This window comes from Crocodylus porosus, unplaced genomic scaffold (genome assembly GCF_001723895.1).
Source record: "Crocodylus porosus isolate Cpor-Errol unplaced genomic scaffold, CroPor_comp1, whole genome shotgun sequence".
In the NCBI taxonomy this organism is placed as follows: domain Eukaryota; kingdom Metazoa; phylum Chordata; order Crocodylia; family Crocodylidae; genus Crocodylus; species Crocodylus porosus.
Genome location: NW_017728906.1, coordinates 103,470,071 through 103,483,975, shown reverse-complemented (window position 1 = coordinate 103,483,975; position 13,905 = coordinate 103,470,071). Strand labels below are relative to the sequence as shown.

At 39.7% G+C, this 13,905-nt stretch overlaps 1 protein-coding gene and 1 long non-coding RNA gene across 2 annotated transcripts in view; one reads left to right on the top strand and one right to left on the bottom strand.

The window, feature by feature from the left end:
- Positions 1–9,883, bottom strand: part of LOC109306360 — a 21,548-nt gene extending 11,665 nt beyond the window's left edge. The window contains exon 1 of the long non-coding RNA XR_002099960.1: positions 9,800–9,883. This is a non-coding gene — a long non-coding RNA (uncharacterized LOC109306360). The remainder of the gene's footprint in view (positions 1–9,799) is intronic.
- The window catches only part of ITGBL1 (integrin subunit beta like 1), a 290,113-nt gene that overhangs the window by 193,700 nt on the left and 82,508 nt on the right, over positions 1–13,905 (top strand). The gene's annotated exons all lie outside the window — the stretch shown is intronic.

Genomic DNA, 13,905 nt, shown 5'->3' with positions numbered 1-13,905 from the left:
CTGCTGCTGGCACACTGCCTGTCCTGCATGGGCAGGCAATGTGCTTCAGCACCAGAGTGAGGGCCACCCACAGAGATGCTCTGGCAGCCAGAGCAACTCTGTGGAGGATCCAGCCTCCAGTTGCCTCAGGGCACATTCCTGCCCCACTTTTTTTTGCTCCTTTTTTTTTTTTTACCCCAGATATCCAGGGGTCTAATTTTGCCTCTGTGCTGCAAACTTGCAGTGCAGGGAACCTTTTCCTGTTCCCGCATGTGCCTCTTGCAGCGTCTCAAAGGGGTTTGAGACGCTGCAAGAGGCATGTGCGGGCTTGTCTGGACATGCCCAAGATGTTCAAAAACTATAAAGCACTTTGATATCCTGCAGATTACAAGATTATGCTAACTTAATTTCTAGTCAATAGGAAAAAAAAATCTTGTGTGTTTGTTTCAATGGTTTAGTTTATTACTAACAAGTAAAAGAGTTTTCTTAGTTTGAAAAAATCAGTTTCTAATGAATTAGAAATATATGCCCCATAAAATAATCTAAATGCTATCAGTGTAATTTATTAGTTCAGAGCTTTCTAAGAACATTTGTCTTGGCTTTCATATAAAAATAATCAATTTTTGCTAGGAAAGAAGGTTTTGCCTTTTGTCAACTTATCGTTTTAATTTAAATGGAAGTTATCTTGATTTAAAATTGAGCTTCCTCTTGGATGTTCAGGAGTCTTACGAAGTTTGAAGGTGAAGACCTTTCTGCGATAGTGATTCGTAAGAGGGAAATACAGAGAGGACAAAAAAGGAACCAGACCGATTTCTGAAAAGAAATTACAACAAATCACTAAGATTAGTATTTAATAGAGAGTTTTAAGGTATCTAAAGAGAAAAGGAGCTATGTTGTTATCAAAAAATAAGAAAATTATCTTTAAAAACAGCTGTTTTTCCAGGGGAATAGAGTGCACCTTTGATAGAATTTATCAAATACTTGTACATGAAACACTAATGCACAATATTTTAAAAGTGTTTGTAATTTTGGCAATGTGTAATTTGGTATTTTTTGGGTAATTGACAATGTTTGTTGACATCAGAACATTTTGATTTTAAGTACTAACCTCAAAAGACTGCTAAGGTTCCATACAGGGATAGTTGTAGAAATATGTCTAAAAAATGCCTAAGAAGGCAAAATTAAGGTAAGGGGTTTTATCTGGAATGTGTATATATAAGCAAACTTGGCCCTGAGCTAACCTTATTATCGAGAAATTTCTGACATAAGAACTGGTTCCAAGACAGTATTGTCATCACAGATATTAGGCATTTTTATGATCTCCATTTCAGCAATTTTAAAAAGAAAAAGCTAGTAGTTGCACTGCTAAATAATTCCAAAGTTGTTTCCTAAATATCTTCATATTTCTTATAAAGAAACTGCCACAATTTTTCTATGGTAATACAGTTCTTAGTTCAGTCATAATACCCTTACTCTGTCAATTTCCATCTGACTCCTAAAATATTTTAGCAGAACACTTTGTCATTGTGTTAGGATAATTATATTTATGGTGCATCTGAAGCTCAGTGCTTGCTGTCTTTATTGTCTGTCTATATTTTCTTCAGTCTGTCATCTAAATCAAGCCACTGAGAACCAATAAAACAAGACATGACCAGTTAATCTAAGTACCTCTGATAAAAAAATAAATCCTGTGAAATTTACCAGAATCTCAGGTTTCTAGTTTTAATAGTGAAAGCTTAGGGTTGGTGTATGGAGTGGGGGGACCCTTTCTCAATTCCAGCAGCTTTATGAAAGAAAGGTGCATACTAGATAAAAAAAAAATTGCCACATAAAAAGTATTAATTTCTTCTAAATCTAGGAGCAATGATATATGGGGAGAAATAAAAGGGCAGACCAACAGCAGCAGCCAGCCATTTGTTTATTTGTTTAAGTATGTTATTACATTTTTGCAGGTGCCATAATTGTGGATTTATCACCCATATTAATAACGGCAGAAAATATCTAGCTTCAGATAAAACTGCTTTATATATATATACCTTCCCATGTCATGTTGCATTAAGTTCATGCATCACTGTCTGGGGTGTTGGCTGAAGCTGTGTTGTTCTAAAGACACAGGCAGACGAGGTTCTTTGGGTAAATCTGACATCTGTTATTAGACCAACTACAATAGTTGGAAATCTTCTTTGCAAGTTTGTGGGTACAAACTCCATTTTTCAGGCAGAGGGAGCATCTGCCTGAAGAGGGGTGTTTGTACCCAAAAGCTTGCAAAGAAGATTTTTTCCAACTATTTTAGCTGGTCTAATAACAGATGTCAGATTTACCCAAAGAACCTCATCTGTCTCTCTTTCCCACTGTAATGGTTCTCAGGTAATTTTGTGGGCAGTTTCAGAATTGAAACCAGCTTTACATAAAAGAGACTAGGCAGGTTATAAGGCAGCATCAAAATAAGCCTTCAGAAGTTTACTTCTTTGTATCTAATGTAATCAGTTTTCTCTTGAGCCACCTGCACATTTTCTCATAACTGGATCTTTTGCCTCCATTATGCACAACAACCTTTATGCAATCCCATCTGCTTGGAACATCTTTTAGTCCAAGCCCACTAATTTTTGCTTGGTATGTCATGTTGTGTTGGAGCTATCCTAATGAAAGATGGAATGTGAATATTTATATAGTCTTGAGACATTCAGGTAGTTGCAGGCATCACTAAACAGCATAGGAATTGGCAAGCAAACAACAAGAATGAAGAAATGTTAAAAGAAGAATGGAGTCTAAACTAAACACTTGTTATAAGCATAATTAAGCTTTTGCAGAATTTGTTGTGTACTGGACTTGCAGTCATTTGCACTACAAACAATGGCAACTTTACTGTAGTAACTTATGAACAATGCCACATATTCTTATTGCCAGTAGATGGAGCTCTTTATATTAACTAAATATCTAACAGGGTAGGTTGAAACTATTTGTCCGCAATTTTCCGATCAAAATTCGCTTTTCAAACAATAATCATTGTAATAGAAACTTTTAAAACTTCTTATATCATGTAAGATTTGAAACATTTCTGTTAAAACTAAACTTCAGAATACAAGAACTTGCCTTAGTTCATTGATTTAAACTGATGCAATGAATTTGGTTGTATTAGGTCCCCCTCATTTTTCTCTTGTTACTTTTTTTCTTCCTTTTGAATGATGACATAGTGGGGGAGAGGAAAACAAAAATACAAAATCATAAACAGCTTCCTAATACTGTGAATCAAATGTAGTTTGGCGGGGGGGAGCTGCAGGGGAATATTTTTCATTCAATTGGAGCTATTTTTTGTTTTTGTTTTAGATGAACAAAGAGAATATTAAATGACAAAATTGAACATAGTGGTATATTTTTCTTTCAGAAAAACTTATTTGGGAAAGTGCCATTTTCATTCAGCTCTACTATTGCCTCTCCCCACATATATAGAGAGACACCTTTATTATATCGCACATCTCTAATGGTATGTGACAGAGCTGGGAACAGAATCCTAGGTATCCAGGTCTATTACCTGATTCACAGGTTCCTTTTTCTTTTCTAAAGGCTTGATCTGAAGCCTACTGAAGTCAACCAGAAGACTCCCCTTGGCTATAATACAGGTCTTTTAAACAGTTTCAGTGAGTACTGAAATCGAGGGGACTACTCACAAAGCATTCACTGTCACTCTTTTATTCAATATGTAACAGAATCTGTCTGTAGATTTTAAGTAGCTCAGTGAATCTGGAAGCTGACTGTGATGACAAGCTGTCTACTTTATTGGAAGGTAGTTCATGATCCATTGCCCATTCAAAATCCTGGTGCTGCAACCACCAAGTGAGTGTCATGTGTGATGAGTGCTTGATTATATAGAAACATTGCCTATTAAGCAATGTATTGAGATTACCAACTAATTTAACTTAGAAAATCTTTGGATTTAATAACATTCATTCCCTAACAATGCTGAGCTAGATTCAAACTGAAGATCTAAATAGAAAGGTCCTATGTCCCATTAGCAATTAGCTGAGCCATTTAGGCCCACCATTGCTAACTCTTAGAAACAAAATAATTGGAAAGTTACCCTGCTGAATCTTTCCTACTGAAGGGCAAAACTCTCTATTCCCCATGAGCATGAAAGGCCCAATATGTGGCAAACCCCTCATAGTTCATCTTAGTGAATAATAAAATGTGCTCTGATTGTAGTGCCATTCAGTATTGGTATGTCATGGATCTGTAAAGGCAGAATCAATGTAGAAAATGAGAGAAATGTGCATCTGTTCCCAACTTGTCCGTGACAAGTCAAGTCAACTCAGTCCCGGGGCCTCCCTTTGAGGGAGCAATAACTTTCCTCCATTCTTCCCAGTCTTTTACAATACTTGTATAATCAGTCAGTTTTAACCCCATCCAGTCTTTGATGCTGGTGGTCCAGCTTGCCCTAGGTCTTCCTCTTCTTCTTCATCCATCCACAGCACCCTATGGGATGGTGTTGGTAAGGGTGCCGGATAGAGGTGCACCAATACATTGGTCCCATATCGGATCAGCACCAATATAAGGAAAATTGACAGTATTGGCAATTGGCTTTTTTTTTTTTGCCTGATGTGGCTGATAATTTGGTTGATAAATGCCCTGTGGATGTGCATAGCCGCAGCATGCATGCAGCCAGGAGCACAGCCCAGCAGCTTGGAGATCATCATCTGGCTGGTAAGTCTGTCATGGGGGGATGGATAAGAGGAGGGAAGAGGTGTGGAGAAGGGCAGATCAAGGTTCCTGCAGTGAGGATGGGAGTGGGGCTGGGGCAGTCATTGCTCAGCTGGGGTGGGGTGGGGTGCAGGAGGGAGCTGCAAGTGGCTTGCCTGGGGGGGTGTTGTGGGGGGGCAGCTCCCACCACTGCAAACACCCCAGGAGGGTATGGGGGTGTGTGCTCCCAGATCTGAGCGCTGGGCAGGCTGCCATTGTGAGCTGGGGCCAGGGCTGTGCCAAGCTGTTCTTGGCAGGGGCTGGGCCGGGCTGTGCTTGGGGCAGGTAGTGATGGTGCTGTGACATGGGTTACAGCAAATTTTGGGGTGGCTGCAGTGCCCCCATAGCCCACTTCCCAGAGCTCAGTGCCACCCCAGCCCCAGCCAACAGTGGTAGCCTGTATTCACCCCACATGCAGATCCAGGGGCACAACCCGTGCCCTCCTGGGATGCATGCAGTGGCAGGAGCCACCCTGCGCCTGCACCCCCCCAAATGAGCCACTCACGGCTTCATCCTGCACCCCACCCCAGCTGCGCAGTGCCTGCCCCTGCCCTACTTCCTCCCTTGCTGCTGGGGCCTTGATCTTTTCCTCCCATGCCCCTTTCTTCCCCCTGCCTCTTTCCCCACAACAGACTTACCAGCCTGACACTGGTCTCCAAGCTGCCCAGCTGCATATTGGAAGTGTATCAGTATTGGACAATTTGGTTCCTTAAAAATCGGCCATGGGTATTGGCCCAAAAAAATCTGTATTGGTGCATCCCTAGTGCCAGGACTTATTGTTACATGTCTAAACCAGTGCAATGTAGGCATAATCCAATAGGGGGGTGGTGTATGCTCTGCCACCTAGACAAATGCTCTCTTTTTTTCCAACCATCATGGAAATACCTTTAATGGGTTCTTTTTTGTTTTTTACTAGGGCAATTTCCTGCTCTATTTATGCTCACTATTACTTTGCTCCACAAACATTGCATTAGTGTTAATGCATTACCTGAGGAATGTGACAATACTCAACGTAAGGCAAAATGATGCCACACTGCACAGGGAGTCAGATTTTGCTATATGACTTGCAAAACATGATGATGTCTGTTATCTATCTTTCACTGTCTCTTATTAATTTTCAAATGATCTTTGACATCAACAGGAATTGAAAGGTTTTGTGTGTAGCCAATACATGAAAAATGTTGGAGCATGGACATTTTTATGCGAGTGCTTTCCTGCTTTAAATTTTGTTCTGATTTAAGTCCTGGAAACATTAAAGTATACCTTACACAGATTATTTTTGTGGTTTACAAACAAGAAAAGACTGCTAATATTGTCTTCAGTTTATATCTGTGCCCAAAACATAGAAAAATGAAACTTCATGTTCTTTCTGGCATGGAGTATTTTTTAAGCATGGATATTTTCATTCAAATGCTATCCCTGGCTCGTTCAAGAAGTATTAATTTTAATTTGGTTTGACAAAAAAACTTAATTTCTTACAGTAATAAGGAAAAATAGTATTCTTGGATCAATATGTGTAAACAAATTTGGAATGCTCATTTGAAATGTGTGGTTCATTGGACAATAGAATTTTGTTTGAAAATGTTTATCAAAATTAACATTAACTTTTTTGTATTTATATTTATTTCAGATCATAGAAGCAGAGATATTTGTTGTGCTCTCTGCTATAGATTCATTAGTAACTTTAATTTGAAATGTCATTGATTATCATATGGTAGATATTTTTAATGAATATTCATCTGTGGATCATCATGTTTTCATATTCATGATAGATTGAATCTCATCATTGGCTTACACTCATTAGTAATAGGTGACTAATTTTGATTGGACATTTCTCAGTGATGATGTTGTCTAGAATGTATCTGCGCACTTCTTTGAAGGTACAGATGAATAATAATTAGATTGTAAACTTCCCGTGACAGTTCTACTGGTATTTTAAGTAATTTGCCATGCTAAAACAGAAAAAGCGGTGATGAGGAGGTGAATAATAAAATGTTCAGATGTATGATTTTTATATTATACGTCTTAATAGCTCTTTAAGAATGAGAGGCTGGTGGGTATGGCAACCAAACAAAAGAAAAAATAAGGGAGCTGAAGAAAGAGACTACAAAGTAGTGCAACTATAATACAGTCATTAAAATTTACTACAGTTTTTGAGGTCTGAAATGAAATGCTTAATTATGAGTTATTGCATCTAAATGAAAGCAACATTTAAAGGGTTTATTTAACGTTAACAAAATTTCTCTCCTGGGGTTGGTTCAGTGACTCAACTGATGCACAAATTCCAGGTTTGAGAGCAAATTTCTGACTCCTGGTCTTTAGAGTAGTCATTTATGTGACTATCATAGAAATGTCAACCTTTAGTCTGACATGAGCCAGTGACCCAGGCCCCTTTGTGTTGGGATCCCATTAGACAGACCAGTTTTTGGACAGCAAAATTTCAAAGATAATTTAGCAAGTAGGTGTTTGATAGAAGTGTTGCTGGTGATTTATTATACCCCTTTCATCTATATTTAGATTGTAAGTGCTTTGGATCAGAGGCTGACTTTCTTATTGCATATATATTTAGAAGCAAGTACAATAGAGATTGGGACCTGGGATTAGATAGGCTAGGGTATGTAGATGCCGCCACTATAGAAATAATAAATATCAGTAAGTGTTCAACATTTACCAGTCATAGTAATACATAAATGAAAGCCTAGTTGCTATGAGATCTTGGAACAAAAACTTTACAAAATAATGTTCACTATTATGAAGCAGAATTTTGGCTTTGTCATTTTAGATGATAACAAATATGGATAGATACACCTTTAAGGAGTTCTGTTTTTAGGAGATATTTTCAAAGTAAACATAAAAATGTAATTTCTTCTCAATGAGAATGACTCATAGCACCACAAATTTGAACAAATTACATTTTCAACTTTTGCTAAACTTTATTGATAATGAGTTAGAATAACAGCCCTTCAAAGTGTTGTACAGTGACTGAAATGATGGATTAGTAAGGTGATATAATTCAGCCTAGATTCAGAGAAGAGGATTTTGGAGTAGTAGTTTCCTTAGATAATGAAATGTGATGATATCTGCTTATTAACTGCAGACATTTTCTATTGTAAGGCTTTGTCAGTAACAGCAGAGAAGTAAGTATTTGACATTTAGCACTTCTGAACTAGGAGAAGACCGCTCACACGTTTTATAGTGGTTATTGTTCTTTTGGCCATTGCTGGTATTCACATGTGCAGGGTTTTAAATAAATGGTAGGTCAAAGCTGGTTTACTACTGCCAAATGGGGGTAAGGGGGAGAAGCAGGGAGCAAATATTGACTCAAGTTCAAATTGGAAACTTCAGTTTACTTTGGTCCTGTTAGTAGTGTTTTAGAATTTTTTTTACTCTGAACATTCAACTGAATACATTTTATTTGCATGAATACTAACAGTGAATTTTAAGTGAGAAGTCTGCATATATTTTTACTGTCAATGGTATATTTTATATACGCTAGGATGTGGCATGAGAAAGTGGTGAGGCAGAATTTCTGTCTTCTCACCAGAATTTTGGCAGGGGTAATGAAATAATCAGTGAAAGGACCTTATTACACCCTGTGCATGGAATTACTTTAGAGTAACAGAATCAGAGGCTTGGAGGGACCTCACGAGCCATCTGGCCCAGGGCTATCCAATTTGTGAGTGCCTTCCTGGTTGTGGAACATGGGCCTCTCCACTGTGCTGCACCACATAACATGCCCCCACCCCCCTCACTGCACTATACAGAGTCCCAGACCTCCTCCATACAGATCCCCAGGGCCCTAGAAGTCATAACCAGGGATCCTGGTTTTCTCTGATTAAAACAAAAAAATCCCCAATTTTTGGTTTTAAAAAAAGTAACCCAAAATCCATATTTTTTCTGTGATTAAAATGAAACCTCACTAATACGTAGATAGATAAATCTTCACCCTGTGCAGGCTCCGAGTGAGTTCCAAGTCCAGAGAGCCACCCTTCGGGACTTCCTCTTTGACGACTGTGTGTTACGCACAGGCTGATGTGCAACAGTCCATGGACCTATTCTCATCACCCTGGGACAACTTCAGATTCACTATCATCACAAAGAAGACCGTAGTGATGTTTCAACCTGTGCCTGGCACAACACCTCAGGAATCGTACATCTCAGTTAAAGGCCAACAATTGGCAGTGGTCAACAAGTTTGCCTATCTAGATAGCACACTCTCCCATGATGTCCGCATCGATGACGAAGTCCATGTGAGGCTGGCAAAACCCAGTGTGGCCTTTGCCAGACTGTAAGCCAGTCAGAATGTCAGAGGCAGAGGCCTCTGAGTGTCAACGAAACTGAAGGTTTATGCCTGCAAAACCTGGACTGTCTACCAGCCTCATGCCAAGAAACTAAACCACTTCCACCTGTGCTGCCTGTGAAGGATACTAAAGATCAAGTGGCAAGACAAGATTCCAGACACTGAAGTATTCAGAAGATTTGCTTTCCCCCGTATCTACACCATACTGAAACTGGTGCAGCTAAGGTGGGCAGCCACCTTTCAAGAATGCCTGACGCTTGCTTGCTGAAGAAAATTTTCTATGATGAACTGTCAAATGGAGTACACTTTCATGGCACACCAAAGAAACAGTACAAGGGCACCCTAAAGATGTCCCTAAAGAGTTTTGGAATCAACCTGGAGTCATGGGAACAAATTGCTCATGACCATCCGTCCTGGAGGTCATTGGTCCAGAGCGGAGCACTGGCCTTCGAGCAGTGGTGCATGGCAGAGGCAGTGAGGAAGCACATGGCCAGGATAACGAGGACATCTTGTGTCCAGTCCTTGTCACACTTCTGCCTCTGCTGCAACAGACTGTTCAGGGCACAGATTGGGCTTATAAATTATCTGCATGTCCACACAGCCTAGCCTCCACCCCCCTCCTCTCTCTTTCCTCTCTCTTCTTTTTTCTTTTTTCCTCACTTTTTTCCTTTCTCTTTTCTCCCTCCCTTTTTCTTTCCTGCTTCCTTTCTCTCTTTTTTTCCTCCCCTCTCCCCCCACCCACACCCCGCCCTTGGATTTGGTTATCTTCACTTGCAAAGGACAGACAGTATATATATTAGCGGTGTTCATTTCAATCATGGAAAAATGTAGATTCTGGGTTTCTTTTATTAAACCAAAAATTTTTTGGGGGGTTATCAGAGAAAACTAGGATCCCTGGTTATAACATTCCAGCTTGCCTCAGGAGGCCGGGCAGAAAGTAGATGCTGGAGGAGGAGCCCTGAATGGCAGCCACAGGAAAGCCAAGAGAGGGAATGGCAACCAGTCTGGGAGCCCTGGGGCAGCAAGGTAACACCTTGGGGGGGCCACATGCAGCTTGTCATTTGGACAGCTGTGATCTAAACTAACCCCATATACAAATACAGGATGTGGTAGCCCTATGCCACTCCAATCAAACATGAGATCAGTCACTATGGTAATTATGGCAGAAGGCAGGGCAGGATGGCATCTTAGAGACTGATTGAGAGAGGCATGCCTTTTTGTAGGCAACAGCCTGTCTGGAGGCCGTTCACAGCATCTGACAAAGTATGTTATTGTCTGTGAAAATTCATGGCTTTCTGAACCAGCTAGTCTCTAAGGTACCACCCTGCACTATCTGCTGCCTGACTTCAAACTAGCATGGCCTCTGTGGTAATTACAGATTGTTTAATCTGCTGCACCTCCTGAGACACTGCTTAACTAACAGAGGACAGTCTTTTCAGGGCTGTGAACAAGAGGCAATTAAAGGAACCAATACACCTTTCATAATAAGGACCATGTTTGTTCAAATGCTGTGTCTGAGAGTGCTGCAGGACAATCTTAATCTATTAATATAAAATTGTAACTGTATACCATTTCAGTCAGGCATACAGTACCCTATTATTTTTAAAAGCCATATGTGGCCCAGACAAAGAAAGAGCTTTTGCAGAGTATGGCTTGTATAGGGGGCCGGTCTAGGTCACCTATGTGCAGGTGATTCCTCTAATGGAGTCCCTGCTGAACTCCTATCTCCGGCTGCATATCTCTCTCCTTGAGGAGGGCAGCAGTAGTTTATGTACGGGGTATAGAGTCTTTCTGTCATTCTCATTTCTTCTCTTGCTAAACTGCTTCTTGTCCATTAGAGATTATAAGCCTTTTTCAAATCCTTTTCTGGTGAATTATGTCATCTAGTTCAGCAACAGAGACATTACTTTGCTTTTTGTTTGGTACAAGTAAGGAAAGGTGCTTGGATTATGAATATCAGAATATAATAAGGCGGTTTCCTTGTGATGTATAAGATAAAACCTAAACATGTGTCTAATAAATAAATGAGAGAAAATCCGGTTCTGTTATGAATGTTCAGAGAGGAGGAAAAAAAGCCAAAGTATTCCATTAGCTTTCTTAGAGATGGATATGTCAATAATGTATTGCTAATTCCCCAAGCCACAAAAGAAAATGCCAGAACAATTCTTACTTGAGGGGGGACGGGGGCTATCAGGGTGTTGCATTTCCTCCCAACATCAGCCCCCCAGAATTGTATGCATATTTTAAGCAGGGAAGCAATTTTCTTCACTGGAAAAGAAGCAAGCCTGAAGACACTGTGAATGCCATGCAGCTGTCAGCCAAGATCGCTGAGTCCTATGTCAGTTGAGCACTGTAGCTTGTGCCTGAAGCAGCAAGTGAACTGCTGGTAGTGTTTTGATGAGGCGTGTCATGTGGAACCAACACTGTATTTATAGGGGTACAGAAACTACTTTCAGTAAAGAACCAACAGTTTTGCTACTGCCCATGCAAGGCTCTGGAGCCTAACTTTGTGTGACAAAATCCTCCCGGAAATGTAAAATGTCCATGAAGTATGGCATCCCAGGAGATGCCTCGGTGCAGCAACTGGCAACCCCATGCTGCAACACTTCCTGGACTTTCTATTTTTCCAAGAGGACTTTTTCTATGTCCAGAGTTAGCCATGACAGAAAAAAAAATCATTTTTCCCTACATTTACTCTTCCAAAACAAGGTTTGTGTTTTACCTGGAGGCATGTTATATATGAGAAAATACAGTACTTTGCTTTGATTTAAACTTTTTATAATTCAAAATGTGAAAAAAATTGAAAGAAAATGTCATTTCAGAGTTGCTGGGTTTTTGGTTATAGCCAAAGTCTGAGGACATAGGCAGGCAAGGTATTTTAAATAGATGTGATATCTTTTAGACCAACTGAGTAGTTGGAAACATGTTCTTAGCAAGCTCTCAGGTGCAATCGCCTTTCTTCAGGCACTGTTGGGGTTAGCTTCTTTTTTCTTCATGTTGTGAAGTTTCCATTCCAAACAGAAAGATATCAAATTTTTCTATTTGGAACAGAAACTTCACAACATGAAGAAAAAAGAAGTTAGTCTCAACAGCACCTGAAGAAAGGCAGTTGCGCCCAAAAACTTGCTAAGAACTTTTTCCCCCAATTACTCAGTTGGTTTAATAAAAGATATCACATCTACTCAAAGAACCTTGCCTGCTCATTTCAAAGTGAACTACTGAGAGGGGGTGGGTATTAAAAGAAGAAAGCAAAATAAAACTTTTTAAAGTTTTGGGATTTTTTTCTGGTTATTTTCCTAAATTAATTCAGGAGAAATCAGGAGAATGTGTTGCAACAGCCACATATTATGACACAATTGAGCTCCATCAGAATTTTTCTGATCAGTGCCAGTGATCTCTAGTGAAATTGGAAAAAAAACAACCTATGTCTAATCAAGTGAATGGAAATTTGGGCAATGACTTACATGAGACCTGTAGTTTATCTCTTGTTCATAAAAGCTTTATGTGTGGCTAAACATGTATTCTTGTAAATGAAAATGATTCACAGTACCAAACATAGTCCTGGTGCTTTTAAAATTTAAGAAATGACAGAATTTGAGTTATGTTTTCAAGCTTTGCTAAGCCTTTTTGATATGGTTTGGTATTGTTTAGTATAGAAGACCTCCAGGGAATTGAACATTGCCTGAAATTGATTATCCCCTTTATAGATATAACTTTAAGGGGATATAGTTCTGCCTATATTTCTTCAAAAATATTTTGGGCTCATAGCTACTCTAATAATAAAATGGGATTATGATAGAGTCTGTAATCCCGGACTTTTACTACTAACTGCAGAAATTTCTTAGTGCAAGGGTCTTTTACTAATGGCAGAGAAGAATGTATTTTACTTGTTTTATGATTTTTTTTTTTCATCCTTCATCTCATTTTTTAGAGGGAGGTCTAGACTGCAAAGCTTTAAGGCAGCAAAGATTTTTGTTGAATATTCCTAAATATATCAAAATACAAAAGAACTCTATTGGGAAAGATTAAAAATAATAGTATAAACCTGACATTGTTTCACAATTGCTTTCACAAAAGCCAAAATTAAAATGTTAAGCCACATAAAAGTATTCTTCCTCTTTCCCTTAATATACAGGCATATACTTTATCATCGCCTGATTACTTTATCATTCTCTTTCATTCTTTATAGTTTTTTATATATCTCAATGTATCAGCAGTACCTGCATTCTATTCTGTAGTGTATTAGGCAGTGAGACTAGGGCTTCTAATAGACATTCAGTTTAAGGAGCAATGGGATCGAGGATTAGTTCCTTATTTCACCTTACTTGCCAGGGAGTCAGGGGCCAGATCCATGATCCAGGGCTCTCCCTGCACCAACAAGTTGAAACCTGGGTTCCAACAATCAGTTGATTGTAAGTAGGGGACAGGGACAGAGCTGAGATATGAAACTAGCCCAAGTTAGGTCCTGAACCCCAGCCAATGATCAGCTGATTATCAGAACTCCAACTGAGGTTTATAGAAGTCCTAGTGTATGGGGAACTAGATTCAGGCTGCAACAGCCTGATCCCAGAGTCCCCATGAGCTGGAAGCTTCAGAAACCTTGTGTGTTGTGCAGTTGGGCAGTGCATGTGGTTTTATAGGTCCCAGCACACAGGGATCTCAGGATTGGGCTGTGGCAGCCCAATTCTAAGATGCCTCATGCAGTGAGACTATAAAACCATGTGTGCTGCCCAGCTTGGTAGAGCACAGATTTTTTACTCATCCCCAGGCCTGGGGACCAATAAGAACCTGATGGTGTTTAACACTGAAAAATGCAAGGATCTCCACCTTGGGAAGAAAAACCTGCAGCATCCTTATAGGCTCAGCAGTGCTATGCTGGCTAGCACTATGGA